The sequence below is a fragment of the Callithrix jacchus genome, chromosome 15, assembly GCF_049354715.1.
Source record: "Callithrix jacchus isolate 240 chromosome 15, calJac240_pri, whole genome shotgun sequence".
Classification (NCBI taxonomy): domain Eukaryota; kingdom Metazoa; phylum Chordata; class Mammalia; order Primates; family Cebidae; genus Callithrix; species Callithrix jacchus.
The window spans coordinates 59,054,424-59,070,165 of record NC_133516.1 but is presented as its reverse complement, the minus strand read 5'-3'; the positions used below and the strand labels follow the sequence as shown (position 1 = coordinate 59,070,165).

Here is a 15,742-nt window from a genome sequence, read left to right as displayed (position 1 = left end):
GCATACAAATTATCAACTGTAACTGTAGATTTGTCCATTTCTTTCTGTTTGATCAGTTTTTATCATGAATGTTGAAGCTCTGTCACTCGATACATAAATACTTGGTTTGTTATCTCATCTTTCTGAATTGATCTTTCATCATCGTCCAGCAATCCTTTTTATTTCAGGTAGTATTCATTATTCTGAAATCTATTTGATCTGATATTAATATAGGACCTCTTGTTTTGTGTGGATTAATGTAGGAATAATCTGTTTTTTCTTCATCTTTTTATTGTTAAGCTTTTTGTATACTTAAGATGTGCTTAAAACATTATTTCTACTTTCAGCCAAGGTGTATTTTCCCTTTTCACCCCAATCAACTAGAATCCTGGACAAAATATGTGGAACGGTTGTTTCCAACATTGTACATCATTCAGTTCTGAGCCGTAACTCCTGAAACAGTGGAAACAAGTGAAGTGAGTTCTACAATTAAAGCAGCTTACTGTATGGAGAGTGTTTCCAGGCAGTAGTAGAGAAGCAGAGAACTAATGCACAACTCAATGACATGCTCTGAGCTGCAGAAATGGAGTTGAAAGCCTCAGGAGTACAAGTGAAAGGTTGATGAACTTGTGGAAATAGAATTAGACACTACTTAAAATGAAACAGAAAAAAAAAAACTAAAAATAAGCAGAACATTATTGAACTGTGGTATAACTTTAAGTGACCTACTATATGGGAAACTGCAATTCCTGAAGGAGACCAAGGAGAGTTAGAACAAAAGAGAGCACATTTTAAAGACACAATGGCTGAATTTTTCAAAATTTGAAGGAAACTATAAATAAACAGATCTGAAAATTTATATATATATATCCCAAGAAAAAGACACATTTAAAAAACCTACATTAAGCCACATTGAAATCAAATTTCTGGAAGCAACTGATAAAGACACTATGCTAACAGCAGTCAGAGAAAGAAAAAAGACACATTGCATACTGAGGAATAAGATAAGAATGGCAGAAGAGTTCTCATAAGAAACACAGTGAGCCCAAAGACAGCAGAACAGCATCTTCAAAGTACAAAAAGGATAATCTGTCAACCTAACATTTATCGTGGGAATATCTTTCACTAATGAAGACAAAATACTCTTCAGGCATAATCATTTAAAAAGCATTTGTCATCAGCAGACCTACCCTTGAAGAAATGTTAAAGAAACTCCTACGGGCAGAAGGGAAAAAATTCCATATGAAAATCTAGATCTTCACAGAGGAATGAAAAATCTTGCAAAAAGGAAATTGGTGTATAAATATATAAGGGTCTTTTTTTCCTGATGTAAAAATTCTATTAAAAAGACAACTGTGTAATGCAAACATAGTAACAATGTATACTCTACTTTGCAAAACATTCAGAAATAAAATATGAAAATAATGGCACAAAGGACCTAAAAGGAAGCATAACATTATCTGTTTTCAAAATTATATCCTTGAAATGGCATAATATTACTTATAGACATTTTACATTAAAGATGTATCCTATAAACTCTAAAACAACTATTAAAATGAATCATCTACCAAAGAGATAAAATGAAATGATAAAATCATAATGAATCCAAAAGAAGGCAGTAAAGAGGAAAAGTAAATTAATGATATGTCACAAATCGAAAATAAATTGTAAGATGATATATTGTAACTCAGCTATGTCAATAATCACAGTAAATGTAAAAGGTCAAATCACCCCTATTACAAAGGCAGAGACTGTCAGAGTACATTACAAAATAAAACAAGCAAGATTCAACTACAGCAATGTGTCATTTAGCAATGGAGATACATGTTGAGAAGTGCATCACTCGGCAATTGAGTCACTGTACAAACATCATAGAGTGTACAGTCGTTTCTTACTATCCACAGGAGATTGTTCCAGGATTCCCCACATATACCAAATTCATGGATTCTCAAATCCCATATATAAAATGTCACAGCATTCACACATAAACTATGCATATCCTCCTGTGTACTTTAAATTATCTTAGATTACTTATAATACCCAATACAATGTAAATTCTATGTAAATAGTTGCTATTTTATATTTTAAATTTGTATTGTTTGTATTGTTGTATTGATTCTGCTTTCCAAATGTTTTGTATCTGTGGTTGGTTGAATCTATTGATATGAAACCTATGGATATTGGAGGGCTAGCTCTACATACACAAACCTAGGTGATATAGCCTATGACATTTCTAGTCTATATGGTATAGCCTTTTGCTCCTGGGCTACAAACTTGTACAGCATGTTACTGTACTAAATTTAGTAGGCAATTGTAACACAAAGATGATCATTTATGTATCTAAACATAGAAAACTGACAGCAAAAATGCAGCATTATAATCGTATGAGACTACCATTCTATATGTGGTCAGTCATTGACTGAAACATCATTACACAGCACATGACTTTGTATGCTGCTTGTGGTTATTTAGCCAATGTATTCCTTTTACAACTTTAAATGCCAAAACAAAATTAACTGTAGAAAAATAAAGCACTAAAACATCTAGATTTGAATTGTGCACCTTGCTCAATATAAAACTAATGAATTAAAAACTTGAGGATAAGATGTGAGCATAATTTTGTAAAATTAGCTTAAAGTAGTAGGCATGGGATAAAGAAAGTTTCTAAACCCAACTTACTTCTCTATATCTAACTCTTTATTCTTCTGAATTTACCCTATAGTCTTGTTAATTCACACTCAACTCTTCAATTTTCCCTTTACCTATCCTTATCATTCTTTTGCATATACTGTTTTATCTGCCTGAAACCCCTTTTCTATACATCTATATCTACATAAGTTGTGCTCGTCTTTCAAGACTTGGTTTAAATTTCCTCTTTGAAGACTTTCTGATTTCTTCAAGCTACGTGATTTATATTCACACTGACATACTGATATATGGCTTTAAACAAAGTATTCTTTTTAAACCCTTGCTACAGACTCTGAGTCAGGCATTACATTTTTTTTTTACCACGAAAAAGCCTTGGAATGAGAAATCAGATGAATTGTAAAAAATCCTATGTACAACATATGGCAGAATCAAGACTCATTCTAGTATAACACAGTAGTTTCACAATAATGGACAGGATATGTATTGTCACAATGTTCTTTCTCACTTAAGTGCTTATGTATTAAATAAACTAATGAAAATACTCTCTGAGCTTCTTACAAGGCTCATGGCAGGTATGTAAAGAGTGCTTGCTCCAGTCTCCATTAAATCACTTTAAATGAGATAATGTGAGTATACAAAATAATGCTATTTAAATGGTTTTGTTAGCAAATAAGACTCTCTGCTTAAATTCTTCTATCATCTTTTTCTCATATTCAGAAAGCAAATGAGGGCAATTGCAATAATTAAACTGCAAGTGACTGGATTAGTCAGTAGCAATGTTAAACTAAGTTTACAAACACGCTTTAGCTTTTCAGGAACAATGATATAGCTGAACTCCTGATTTATATAGAATGTTATCCAAATTAGCTCATCACATTCATTTGTCTTCTCATCAGGAATGACACTGTTGTAGCAGAGCAGTTGCTTTCTAGCTGGTATCTATCATCATATATAAGATTATGACTGTGACACTGATTTTTCCCATTATAATAAAGTTGACCTACCCTACTTATGTTTGAATGTAGGGCATTCTATCAACCTCAGAAAAAAAAGAGCTGGTGAGGAAAGGGAGGAATGAATAGGCCAGAACTAAGAGATATACGTTGGCTATGGGAATGGCTTTTCCAAAGATTCTGATGAGAAGAGCAAGTCACAAATTCCAGTTGGCAGACTTAGGTACAATTTTTCCTGGTGTAGACTTTCAAGGGCAAATGATGAGATTATAGGAACATGTCAAAAAAATTTGTAGGCACCGATGATGATCATCAAGTAAATGGCAACATCTTCATTTGGTTCAGATTCCCATTAACCACTCTCTGATGACCAAGTGTTTGAACTGAATGTAAACAGGATTCTACCCAACAGTCAGAAACATGGAGAGTGTCTTAAATGTAGATCTGACAAGGACTTCATCTCTAGATATATCATAGACTTCAAATTAAGAGCCTAACTTCTTGAAGTTTGAGCTCTTCATGTTTAGTTTTGGTCCTAACTGGGATTATAGAGCAGAAACTGATAGTTGAAGGACTTAGGTACTTACCGGTGATGTAGTAGAGATAGGTAGCAGACAATAATTGGTCATGCTATTTAATTATTTATATTTTTGGTGAAAAATAATGTAAGCTCTTGTTCTAAGTAAAGAGAGTCTCTGTGTAGCTTTCATCTTTCACACTAACTGACAATATAAAAGAAAAAGAAAAAAATGAGTAAGATTTTTCATAAACTATAAAACAGAAATAATGCTGAATCACAATCAAGAAAAGGCCAAAAATGCTTTGAAAATGAAAACTAGACATGGGAAAACACAATGATGTCTGTAAATATTTTAGAACGACTTTTCAGAGTTGTCTAAAAGTATCTTTCACATCCTGAGGAGGAAAATAAATTACTCTCTTTGAATATCACGGTACTAGTTGTGTAAGATGCTGCTACAGCCTTCCTAACACCCGCCCTCCGCAGTATCGTAACATGTGAGTGGCAGGGGCCAAATGAGGAAATGCACAAAAAATCCATATGGCAGGAGTCAGAATGTCATTGTGACAGTGTCAATTAAACCTGGATGGGATTCAGTTTACATCACAAAAGGACTCATGACAAATCAGGTTCCACTCTGAGTAAGGCCAGAATACAGACATGACATGGATCAGGCTATTTCTGAGAACGTCTTCTGAAGCAACAGACTAATATCTTAGATTCTAGCTTACCCACCCTACATTCCCAACTACTTCTTGACACTATTCTGCAAAGATTATCTGATCTGGAAAAAAGGTACTCCTATTTAAAAAAAATGAGTAACCACAGCAACAAACGCTGTGGAAGCTACAGAAACATCTACATAAGAATTAAGAGGGATGAAATACAACCAGGAGAAAAATAATCTAAGCCATAAAAGCTATATAGCAAATTTAAATTATAAGTTATAAACGGTGCTACTGGAAATATAAAAAAATGAAGAGTAGAATTTTAATGTTTCAAGGAGTTTAAACAAGAAAACAAAAACAACAAAATTATAAAAAAAACAAGCTGAAAGGTCTTAGTGAAGAAATGGAAGAGATAAACACTAACATTGTGAAAGCAAAAGTCATGTGTAAAGCAATAAAATGAAAATCAGTCACTCTGTAAAGGATAGCAAGGGCAAATAAGATAAGCTTCAGAAAACTGAGTGGAATGAAATTAAAAGATGTGCTTAACATGTTTGAGAAAAAGAATAGATATAGAAGATAAAGGAGAGTCACATACAAATGGTTTAACTCCCTAAGAGGGATAAATTGAAGAGAAAATAATCAGTTACATGTATAGAGGAAACAGTAATAGTGATGAAACCAACCAAAGTATGTGGTGGAAGCCTGGGTCAGGAATGGGGGAGATGAACAGACATTGAGTAGACATCATATCAATCAGGGAACAATCAGAGAAGTCGGCTCATTGAGCCAGATTTATTTTACGGATTGGACCTCCTACAATTGTGGGAGCTAAGTCATCTATGTAAGATTGTTGCTTCTGTGTTTCTTGTTAGAGCCTGAAATGTCCACAGGACAGGCAGCTGATAGGAAAGCCAAAAGTGATGTAGGAAAAGCAAGGACAAAGGCAGAATCTCTGAGAATGAATTGGAGCCAACACTGGTCTCTCACCACCTCCAGTCCTCTGGCTTTGATAAGGTGGGGGTGGCCTGCTGGAGAAACTGATGTTCTTCATCTCAGAGGTGAGCACACACCTGGTCTGGGATTTAAAGGAGCTGGAGGAAACAATGTGGCACAAACTTAAGGAGCTAAAGCTCAGCTTCTATCCCACAGCAAAAAGGTGGGATGGAAAAGATGCAATAATTCAGGAGAGCTACGGTGCCTCATGCCTTGCACCAAACTTCTGTGTGTAAAAATATATGTATATATGACTACTGCTTGAATGTAAAATGCCTGTTGTATCCCATGCTAACCAGATACTACACAGGGCACAGAGATCTGAAAATATTATTCCAGGTTGGTTAAGTGGATACAATATAAATCCACCACTACCTATTGGAGTACTAATTGCCATATATAAATAGGTACCTTTGAAAGCTGACAAATCAAGAATTCCAAGTATCAATACATATTTTCAAAAGTTAAATTGTATAAAGATATGCAGATGAAGTTACAAAATGTAAAGAAAATCTTTCCAAATATTAGGAAGAGAAAAATTTTCCTTCTTTTCTCTATTTTTTTTCTCTCTCTCTCTCTACACACACACACACACACACACACACACACACACACACACACATCTTTAATCATAGCAATCAAATATATTGGGAAGAGGATAGCTATAAAATCAGATCTACTGGGGTTAGATTCCTGGTTATCCTTCTCATTATTTATGTGAATTTAGGAAAATTAATACATATAAACTCAGTTTACACATACCTAAAATGGTAATAACACTACCTTCCTCAGGATGAGAGAGTGAGTCAATACACACATAATGCCAGATGACTTTGGATCATTCTCCTAACTAAACTGTTGGAAACTTTTGCCAAAATTAGTAAGTTGTGCAATTTGGGCAGTAGCACTGATAACCCTACAGCAACTAGGTGAGAGAATCATTGCTGAATCTCTGTGGCAGAAATTATTATGAAGTTGAAGCCTTTGCACTGAACTCCATGAGCATCAGCTGAGCTCCCAACAGTTTCCAGATCATCAAGAAAAGTCTAGTTTTTAAAAAGATATGGCAACAAAGCTCACAGTCAGGAATCTGAGAACTGTGCTCAAGCCAATGCCATAAATATTTCTTAGAAGTAGAAAAGCAGAGAGAAAGAATGATTCCCTCCAGAACCATGAGAAGATCTCCACTTCCTCTGTGGAAAATACACTTCAACCTGTATTTTATTGCTGAGTTTTGTTTTGATTTTGAAGCCACAGATTAAACATGCAATTTTGGCAGAAAATGAATGACTAGTATCTTGCTACAACACAGGACTTGAATGTAGCAAGTGCATGAGCTAGTTAGTTGCAGGTAAATTTTAGGCTCTAGAAAGAGCATTTAAATATGAGGAGAAAAATTAAGTATATATGTGACTTTAAATTCAACCATTCATTGGAAGACTTTCTACAATGTTGGCACATTTATGAAACAGTTATATTTATTTATTTTTGGAATACATATTTTTTCTCTTATAAACAATTATATATAATGTAAGGGCAATCATAATTTACCGTAGAAAGCCAATGATGTAATAAACCATATGAGCACTATTTTGGCTTCTGTTTTAATTTACTGTATTCACAGCTTTTGGTTAACCGTGTGGGTGGTAACATTACGAGTTTTTCAATATTTCACTAAATATATTTAGAATGCTTAATTGAAGCTTAACCTTTATTTTGTTCAATACATGTTCTTTCTAGCTAATAGTTTTGGGGAAAAGAATCCCCTAGGTCAAAGTCTTATATTTAGCTGCTTCTGTTTTCTTTTAAAGCTAGAAAAATGAAGGGTGTAAATGAATTGATGTAACAGGAAATCAATAGGATAAAGAATAATTTTGATGATTTCTTCTTGGCATTGCAATTATATCCAGTATGCTTGACGGTGAAATACACAAACAGTTCAAACAAAGCCATTAATTTTCTTCCTATCTATACAATTTTAATTAGAAACATTTAATTAGACTGGCTAAAATTTCTCAAGAAGTGCAGAATGCATATTTAAGCTACTTCTACACCAGGAAATATATTTTTCAGTATTTACTAAGTACAACTAATAGCTTCCATGGTTGTAGGTATTTCATGGAAAACATTCTTGTCAAAATTATCTTTTAACCCAAAAAGCTTTTATTGGAAAAGAAAGTTCTCTCAAAGTTTATTAGTTATTAAGTTTGATATTTTAATTGTTATAATAAATAAGATGCCTTTTAAATATATTAACAGCATTTTATATTATGTCATATTTTTATGGCAAGCAATAAATGTGTTTGATGTTCTTGATACTATTTCACTACTGAATTTTTTAAACTTTCATTATCATGAGCATTTCTGACATGAATTAAAATGACATGCAAATCTGTAAGCTTATTTCACTGAAGTAAAAATGCTAAATTTTTGAATTCATAGAGCCTTTTAATCTTTAGGGGTAAACATTGCTTTCAACTAAATTTGACAGAACTCAACCAATTGTTTTAAGTAGTTTTCTTTTATTTCTCTCATTCTACAATGATTTGTGTGTAGAAAATATGCAAACACAATTATTTTTTAACTTAAAAATAATAAACATTATTTCCACTAGCATCTTGAATTATTTGAAGACACTGTAGTAGGCTTTCTAGTTAAAGAAACTTATATTATCTAATTACACCAAAGAAGTAATTTATACAAGGTCCTTATACAACTCACCAAACATTTATTAATAAATTATTAAATATGGTTATTTTGAGATGTCTATATTTCTAATCCCATATAATAATAAATTAGGTAAAAATTTGAATTTTATCTTTAATTATCACATATCAATACTATATTCTTATCCTCAACATCTTGGGAAAGATGAACCACAATTTTTTTGGCATTTAAGAGTACAGCTTATGAATATTTAAATCTATGCAATTAGACTTCAATTTACTCAAATGCTTTTTGTTATTAGGACATATATGAATTTTTAATTTTTTCTGAATTTATAAAAGTATCCACATGGTTGTTTAAAATGTATTTTAGAAATCTACAGCAAAGGTAATAAATCCTATATAATTTCCCCAAACTATATAAAATGTTGAATAGTTTGATGTATATTTTAACAGATTTTTTACCCTACATATGTTTAATTTTTCAATAAAATAGTGAAACTATATGTACACATTATTTTGCAACTGGTTCTTTTTATTCAATAAAAAGAACTATGAATGAATTCAATATATAATGGATTTAAAAAAAAACACGGTTAGTGTGAACACTGCCTGAGAATTACATGGTTACTCTAAAACTGAAAAAGTCAGCTTTGTTCTCTTTTTTTTACTTCTTCAAATGTATCATCATAGACACACAGAGGATTCTGCAAATCTTGATACAAAAAAAAAATCTGGAAATGGGTAAGGACATCAAGGAACCTAATTTGCCTTTCTCTCTGCACACTTGCTGAGGCATGCCTTTAAAAACATTCTGATTTCAGTTTATTGACTGCATTGGATCAGGGTAGTTGTGTTGTAAACACAGTAGTCTGTTGTTAGACATTTGAAAGCCCAAACTTATAATTACCTCTATCATGTAAACTTGACAACTACCTACAATTTGCTAAAGGTTTTATAGGCATTTCCGCATTAAAACATCCTATAGAGTGAGCATCACTTTTATCCGCATGTTACAGCTGGGGAATCAGAGACAGAACATTTAAGTAATTTGTCCGATCCCATACTTTCAGGAAGGGAAGGAGCCAGGATTTGAAAAGTGGCAGCTATGGTGTTGCCAGTTCATATATCTAAGTACTATGATTCTGACCACCCATATGAAACAAGCTTTTCCACAGTAACTGAGCTCTGTTAAGGTCACCAACTAGGTAAATGAGTAAGATGTGTCTACACTTTACCCCACTGACTGACCTGTTTAAAACACACAATACAACTTCATACCTGAAAACATAACCATTTACTTAAGTCCTAACATGTCAGAGATGGTCATTAATGATTGCCCTTCTTAAGTTAATTATGTAAATGTTAAGTATTATCATATACTAAGCCTTTCTCAAAGTGTGTGTTCCATGAATACTCTATGGAAATTGAAGAGCTGTTATTTACTTAAAAGTTATTTGTAGGGAGAGGAGGAGAACTCATAAAAATATACATTGTGAGCCTCTAAAAAGGGCATCAAATATACTGATATTCATTTTGTCTGTAAAATATTTTATAATATATCACTTCTTTTTTTCAGAAAATTCCTCGGTACAATGGTTCTGGGAAAAAGATTTTGGGAAAATGCTTATCTAATCTGTAATCACCAAAAAATATAAATTTAGAGTTAAAATAGAATAGAATAAAATAGATGCAAATCACAGCTTCATGCTTTTTATGTATTTTAACTTGCTTAGTCTCAGTTTTGGCATTTGGAAAGTGAGAATAATCATAATAAATATTCCATAAAATTTTATGAAGATAAAATAACTAATGTATTATAGCAGACTTATGGAGTACCACAAATTCGCTGGTACTCCTTCATTAAGAGATATAAACTGTGTAGTCTGGGTTAGTCTGTACCTGCATTTATCAATAGACTATGGTTGAAAAGATGCTATTTCCTGTAATAAGGCTGGCAGCTTTTCACTTGGTCTCATGAAAAAAATCAAGCCATCGTGTATAAAATACTGTTATACCACCATGCTGTGAGGCAGGTCCAGACATGTGGGGAGGCTTTGGAGCATGAAAAAGCATGTGAAGAGAGAAATAGAGCAGTCATGATATATCCCAGTGCTAGACCAGAAGTGAAGAAGACATCTTGGAAGTGGATATGCTCCAGGCCCAAATACTATAAATGAAACTATCTGGATTAAAATTGAACTATCCTGAGAAGTGGTGTAATCAGAAGTTTTAAAGTATAAAGCTGGGAAAACATACTCCTCCATAAGAACAATGAGAACTAACAAAAATTGTCAAAATCAAATCTGGAAATTAATCAAAGGCTTACAACAATCTGGGAGCAGTCATTCAAGAAAAATGGATGTATCTGTGTAATAACAGCAAGTTTTAGGCCTTTTTAACTTGTCATATTCCTATCCCCCACTCTCCTGCTCCACGGTTTCCTTGCAAATGAGCAGCCTTGGAATTATCGCAGTCATAAAAAACAGAATCAAGGGACAACTAAGACACCTGACAAAAGACACAGCTGGGAAACACCTTCCCTGATGAGAGAACACAAAACCTTCACACTTTGAACAGATCTTTTGAAGGGAAAAACTGAAAGTTGGTGCAGAGAATACACAGACACCATGGTTACAGAGGGAGGAATCTCAGAACAGAGTCACCACGCTCCAGGACCAGCTCTCAGTACTGAACAGGTCCTAAGGAAGGGGTGAGTGAAGGAACTCTTCGAGCTGCTACGAGCTCTGTGATTCTAGCTACAAGAGATTCCTAGACCTCCATAGACATTTGAATTTGCAGGTAGAATTGCCCAGAGAGCAGGCAGAGATAGAACTAGAACCTTGGAAGAGCCCAGAAAGTTTCCTGGGGTACAGTGCAACTGCAGCAAAAGGCAGCCAGAGACGCCCATTTTCTAAGGCTCTCCATCTTTCTCTGAGTGACTCCAGTCCCTGCTGACTGCTGGGGCAGGAGATTGCAGGGCTGTCTCTCCCACAGGTCCAGGGTGCATCAGATCCACACAACCCCTTGTCCATGGGGCCCTCCCCAGACTGTCCTTCCACAACATCAGTCTGGGAAAGACGTAGCCTGTTAGCCAGCCACAGCCCCTGTCCCAGGGAGATCCATGGCTTGGAACACCTGGAACAGCCCAATGATCTGGGCACAGAGGCGTCAGACAAGTCCCACTAGTCTGACCTGCTCCTGGAGTCAATGCTGGAAGGGGACTTGGTGAACAGGGTGCTAGCAGGGCAGTCCCCACAGCTGTCTGCTGAGATAACAGCCCCGGACCATAGGCACCATACCAGCTGCACAATTACAGTATGGCCACCCTGCCAAGGGATCCTCCAACCTTGACACACTTCATCACCAGACCACCCTCAAACACACCCCACAACACACTCTGACTTTGACAAGATCAGCAGCAGGTCCCCAGGGACTTTCCAAACTTCTGGTGACCTAAACTTTGGCTCAGACTGCCCCTATGGCACATGAAAGCGCAGACCTCCAAAGCCCCACAGGGGCCTAAGGAAACATGAGCAGGGCACCGGTAATTGCAGGGGCTCCACCAAAGCCTAGGAACCAACTTGGTGAGGGACTCATCTCTCATATTCCATTTCCCCTCCCCCGAGAACTGCTGGGTATGCACTGAAATACAAAAGAAACATGTGGCTAAGAGCCTACCTACTGGCCCTACTCTTAAGCATTGTCTACTATATCACAGCATGAATGACACCACTAAACAAAAATTCTTTCAGCACAATTGAATGCCTGTGAAACTCAACATGGGAAACTATCCACGATTAAGGAAACTGTACAGAACCTTGACCCTCTGCAAAAACTCAGAAACAAAGCCAGCTGACTACCCACAATATACACTGCTGTCAAATCCTCAAGGTTAAAAAAATGAAAATGAAAATAAACGGTCCTGTCTATGTGAAATTTCAAAAAGAAAAAGAAACACCAGACCCCTCAGATGAATAGGAATCAGTGCAAGAACTCTGGCAATTCAAAAAGTCAGAGTGTTTCCTTACCTATAAAAGATTATATTTGCTCCCTAATAATGGATAGTAATAAGATTGAAATGTCTGAAATGGCAAACACAGAATTCAGAATTTGGATGTCAAGAAAGCTCAACAAGATTCAAAACAAGGTTGAAATTCAATCCAAAGGACAGATACCGTCCAGAGGTATAAAGCTGAGACCTGCGGCCTGAGCTCAAGATGGGGAGAAGCCCCTATTCATAGTACATCAAGCAGAGCGTAGCATGGGTTGGTGTAGGAGTTGGTGCAGAAAAAGGATTGAAGACTTGAAAAAGGACATCATCATTTTAAGAAAGAACCAAACAGAACTTCTGGAATTGAGAAATTTGGTACAGGAATTTCAAAACAGAATTGGTAGCCCTAACAATAGACTAGACCAAGCTGAGGAAAGAATTACAGAACTAAAGACTGGTCCTTAAAATCAACTCAGTCTGACAAAAATAAAGAAAAAGAACAAAGTATTCAAGAAATATAAGATTATGTAAAGAGACCAAACACATGACTCATTGACATTCCTGAAAGAGAAGGAAGAGAGTAAGCAAATTGGAAAGCATGTTTGAGGATATAATCCACAACATTTTTTCCAATCTCACTGGAGAGGTGACATGCAAATTCAAGAAATTTAGAGAACCCCTGTGAGATACTATATAAGAAGACAGTCCTTAAGACACATTCACCAAGGTCAGTGCAAATGCAAAAATCTTAAAGGCAGCGAGACAAAAGGGTCAGATCATATATGAAGGGAACACTAACTGGCTAACAGTGAATTTCCCAGAAGAAACCTTACAATCTAGAAGAGATTGGGTACCATTTTCAGCATTCTTAGAGAAAAGAAATTTTAACCAAGAACTTCATAACCCATCAAACTAAGCTTCAGAAGTGAAGGAGTGAAAAAAATATTTTCCAGACAAGCAATCAGTAGTGGAATTTGCTACTACTAGACGAGCCTTACAAGAGTTCTTTAAGGGAGTTCTAAACATGGAAACAAAAGAAAGATATCTGCTACCACAAAAACACTCTTGAGTGTATAGCCCACTGGCACTCCAAAGCAACTACAAAATCAAGATTACAAAGAAAACAGCTAACAACACTATGATAAGATGAAAACCTCATACATCAAAAGTAACCTTAAATAATCTAGACACTCCACTTAAAAGGCACATAGTGGGGCCAGGCGCAGTGGCTCAGGGCTGGGCACGGTGGCTCACACCTGTAATCCCAGCACTTTGGGAGGCCGAGGCGGGTGGATCACGAGGTCAAGAGATCCACACCATCCTGGTCAACATGGTGAAACCCCGTCTCTACTAAAAATACAAAAAATTAGCTGGGCACAGTGGGGCGTTCCTGTAATCCCAGCTACTCAGGAGGCTGAGGCAGAAGAATTGCCTGAACCCAGGAGGCGGAGGTTGCAGTGAGCCGAGATCATGCCACTGCACTCCAGCCTGGGTGACAAGAGTGAAACTCCATCTCAAAAAAAAAAAAAAAAAAAAAAAGGCACATAGTGACAAGTTGGATAAAAAAAAGAAAAAAAAAAAGAGCCAACCTTCTACTACATCTCACATGTAGTGACACCCATAGGCTCAAAGAAGCAATGAAAACAGAAATCATGCAAACAGAAAACAAAAATGTACATAGGTCACTATTCTTATAACAAATAAAACAAACTTTAAGTCAACCACAGTAACAACAACAAAAAGGGACAAAAAGGTCATTACATATTAATAAAGCGTTCCATTCAACAAGAAGACCTAACTATCCTAAATATGTACTTAACTAACACTGGAATACACAGATTTATAAAAGAAGTTAAAAAGACTTAGGCAGCCACACAAAAATAGTGGGAGACTCAACACACCACTGACATTGTTAGATCATTGAGGCAGAAAACAAAATTTTGAACCTAAATTAACCACTTCACCAATGGACCTAATATGCATCTACAGAATAATTCACCCAAAAAACACAGAATATACATTTTTCTCATCTGCACGTGGTTCATATATTAAGATCAACCATGTGCTGGGTCATAAAGGAAGTCTTGATAAGTTTTAGAAAAACCAAAATCATACTAAGCATATTCTCAAACCACACTGGAATAAAAATAAAGATCAATGCCAAAAGGATCTCAAGATCACACCACTACATGGAAACTAAACAACTTCCTCCTAAACGACTTTTGGTAAACAACAAAATTAAGGCAGAATTTAAAATTCTTTGAAGTAAAGGAAAACGGAGATAAAACATACTAACATTTCTGAGATGCAGCAAAAGTAATGTTAAGAGGAAAGTTTATAATGCTAACTGCTTATATCGAGATGTGAGAAAGATTGCAAATTAACAATCAAATATCACACCTATAAAAACTAGTAAAACAACACTATTTCTATCAAACTGTCAATGCCATCTTTCACAGAATTAGAAAAGTATATTCTAAAATTCATGTGGAACAAAGAAGACTCCAAATAGCCAGGGTGATCTAAGCAAACAAACAAGCAAGCAGATAAAGCTGGAGGTGTGCTGTTACCTGACTTCAAACAGTTCCACAGGTCTGCAGTGACCAAAACAGCATAATACTGGTACAAAACAGAAACACAGACCAATGGAACAGAATAGAGAACCCAGGAATAGAGTCACACTTTAACAGCCAACTGATCTTTGACAAAGTCAGCAAAAATAAGCAATGGAGAAAGACTCCCTATTCAATAAATAGTGCTGCAAAAACTGGCTATCCTATGCAGAAGCATGAAACTTGACCCCTACGTATCACCAGATACAGAAATTTACTCAAGGTGGATTAAAGACTTAAATTTGGTACCTGAAACTATAAAAAAAATCCTAGAAGAAAATCTAGGAAATACCATTCTGGACAGTAAGTAGCTTTGGGAAGGAATTTATAACTAAGTCTTCAAAAGCAATTGCAACAAAAACAAAAATTGACAAGTGAGACCAAATTAAACCAAAGAGCTTCTGCACAGCAAAAGAAACATCTATCAACAGAAACTATAAACAGACAATGTATAGGATGGGAGAAAATGTTCACAAACTATGCCTCTGACAAGTATCTAACATTGAGAATTTATAGGGAATTTAAACAAATCAATATCAAAAAAGAAATAATCCAATTAAAAAGTAAGTAAAGTAGTAATACATAAAATCTCTTATTTTTTTTTTTAAAAAGGGAGCAAAGGACATAGACACATGTCAAAAGAAGACATACAGGCAGCCAACAAACATGAAAAAATGGTGTACATCACTAATTATCAGAGAAATA

General features: G+C 35.3%; 1 long non-coding RNA gene across 1 annotated transcript in view; it reads left to right on the top strand.

The window, feature by feature from the left end:
* Positions 1-3,195: 3,195 nt before the first annotated feature.
* The window catches only part of LOC118148034 (uncharacterized), a 32,803-nt gene continuing 20,256 nt past the window's right edge, over positions 3,196-15,742 (top strand). Inside the window, exon 1 of the long non-coding RNA XR_004734778.3 lies at positions 3,196-3,254. This is a non-coding gene — a long non-coding RNA (uncharacterized LOC118148034). The remainder of the gene's footprint in view (positions 3,255-15,742) is intronic.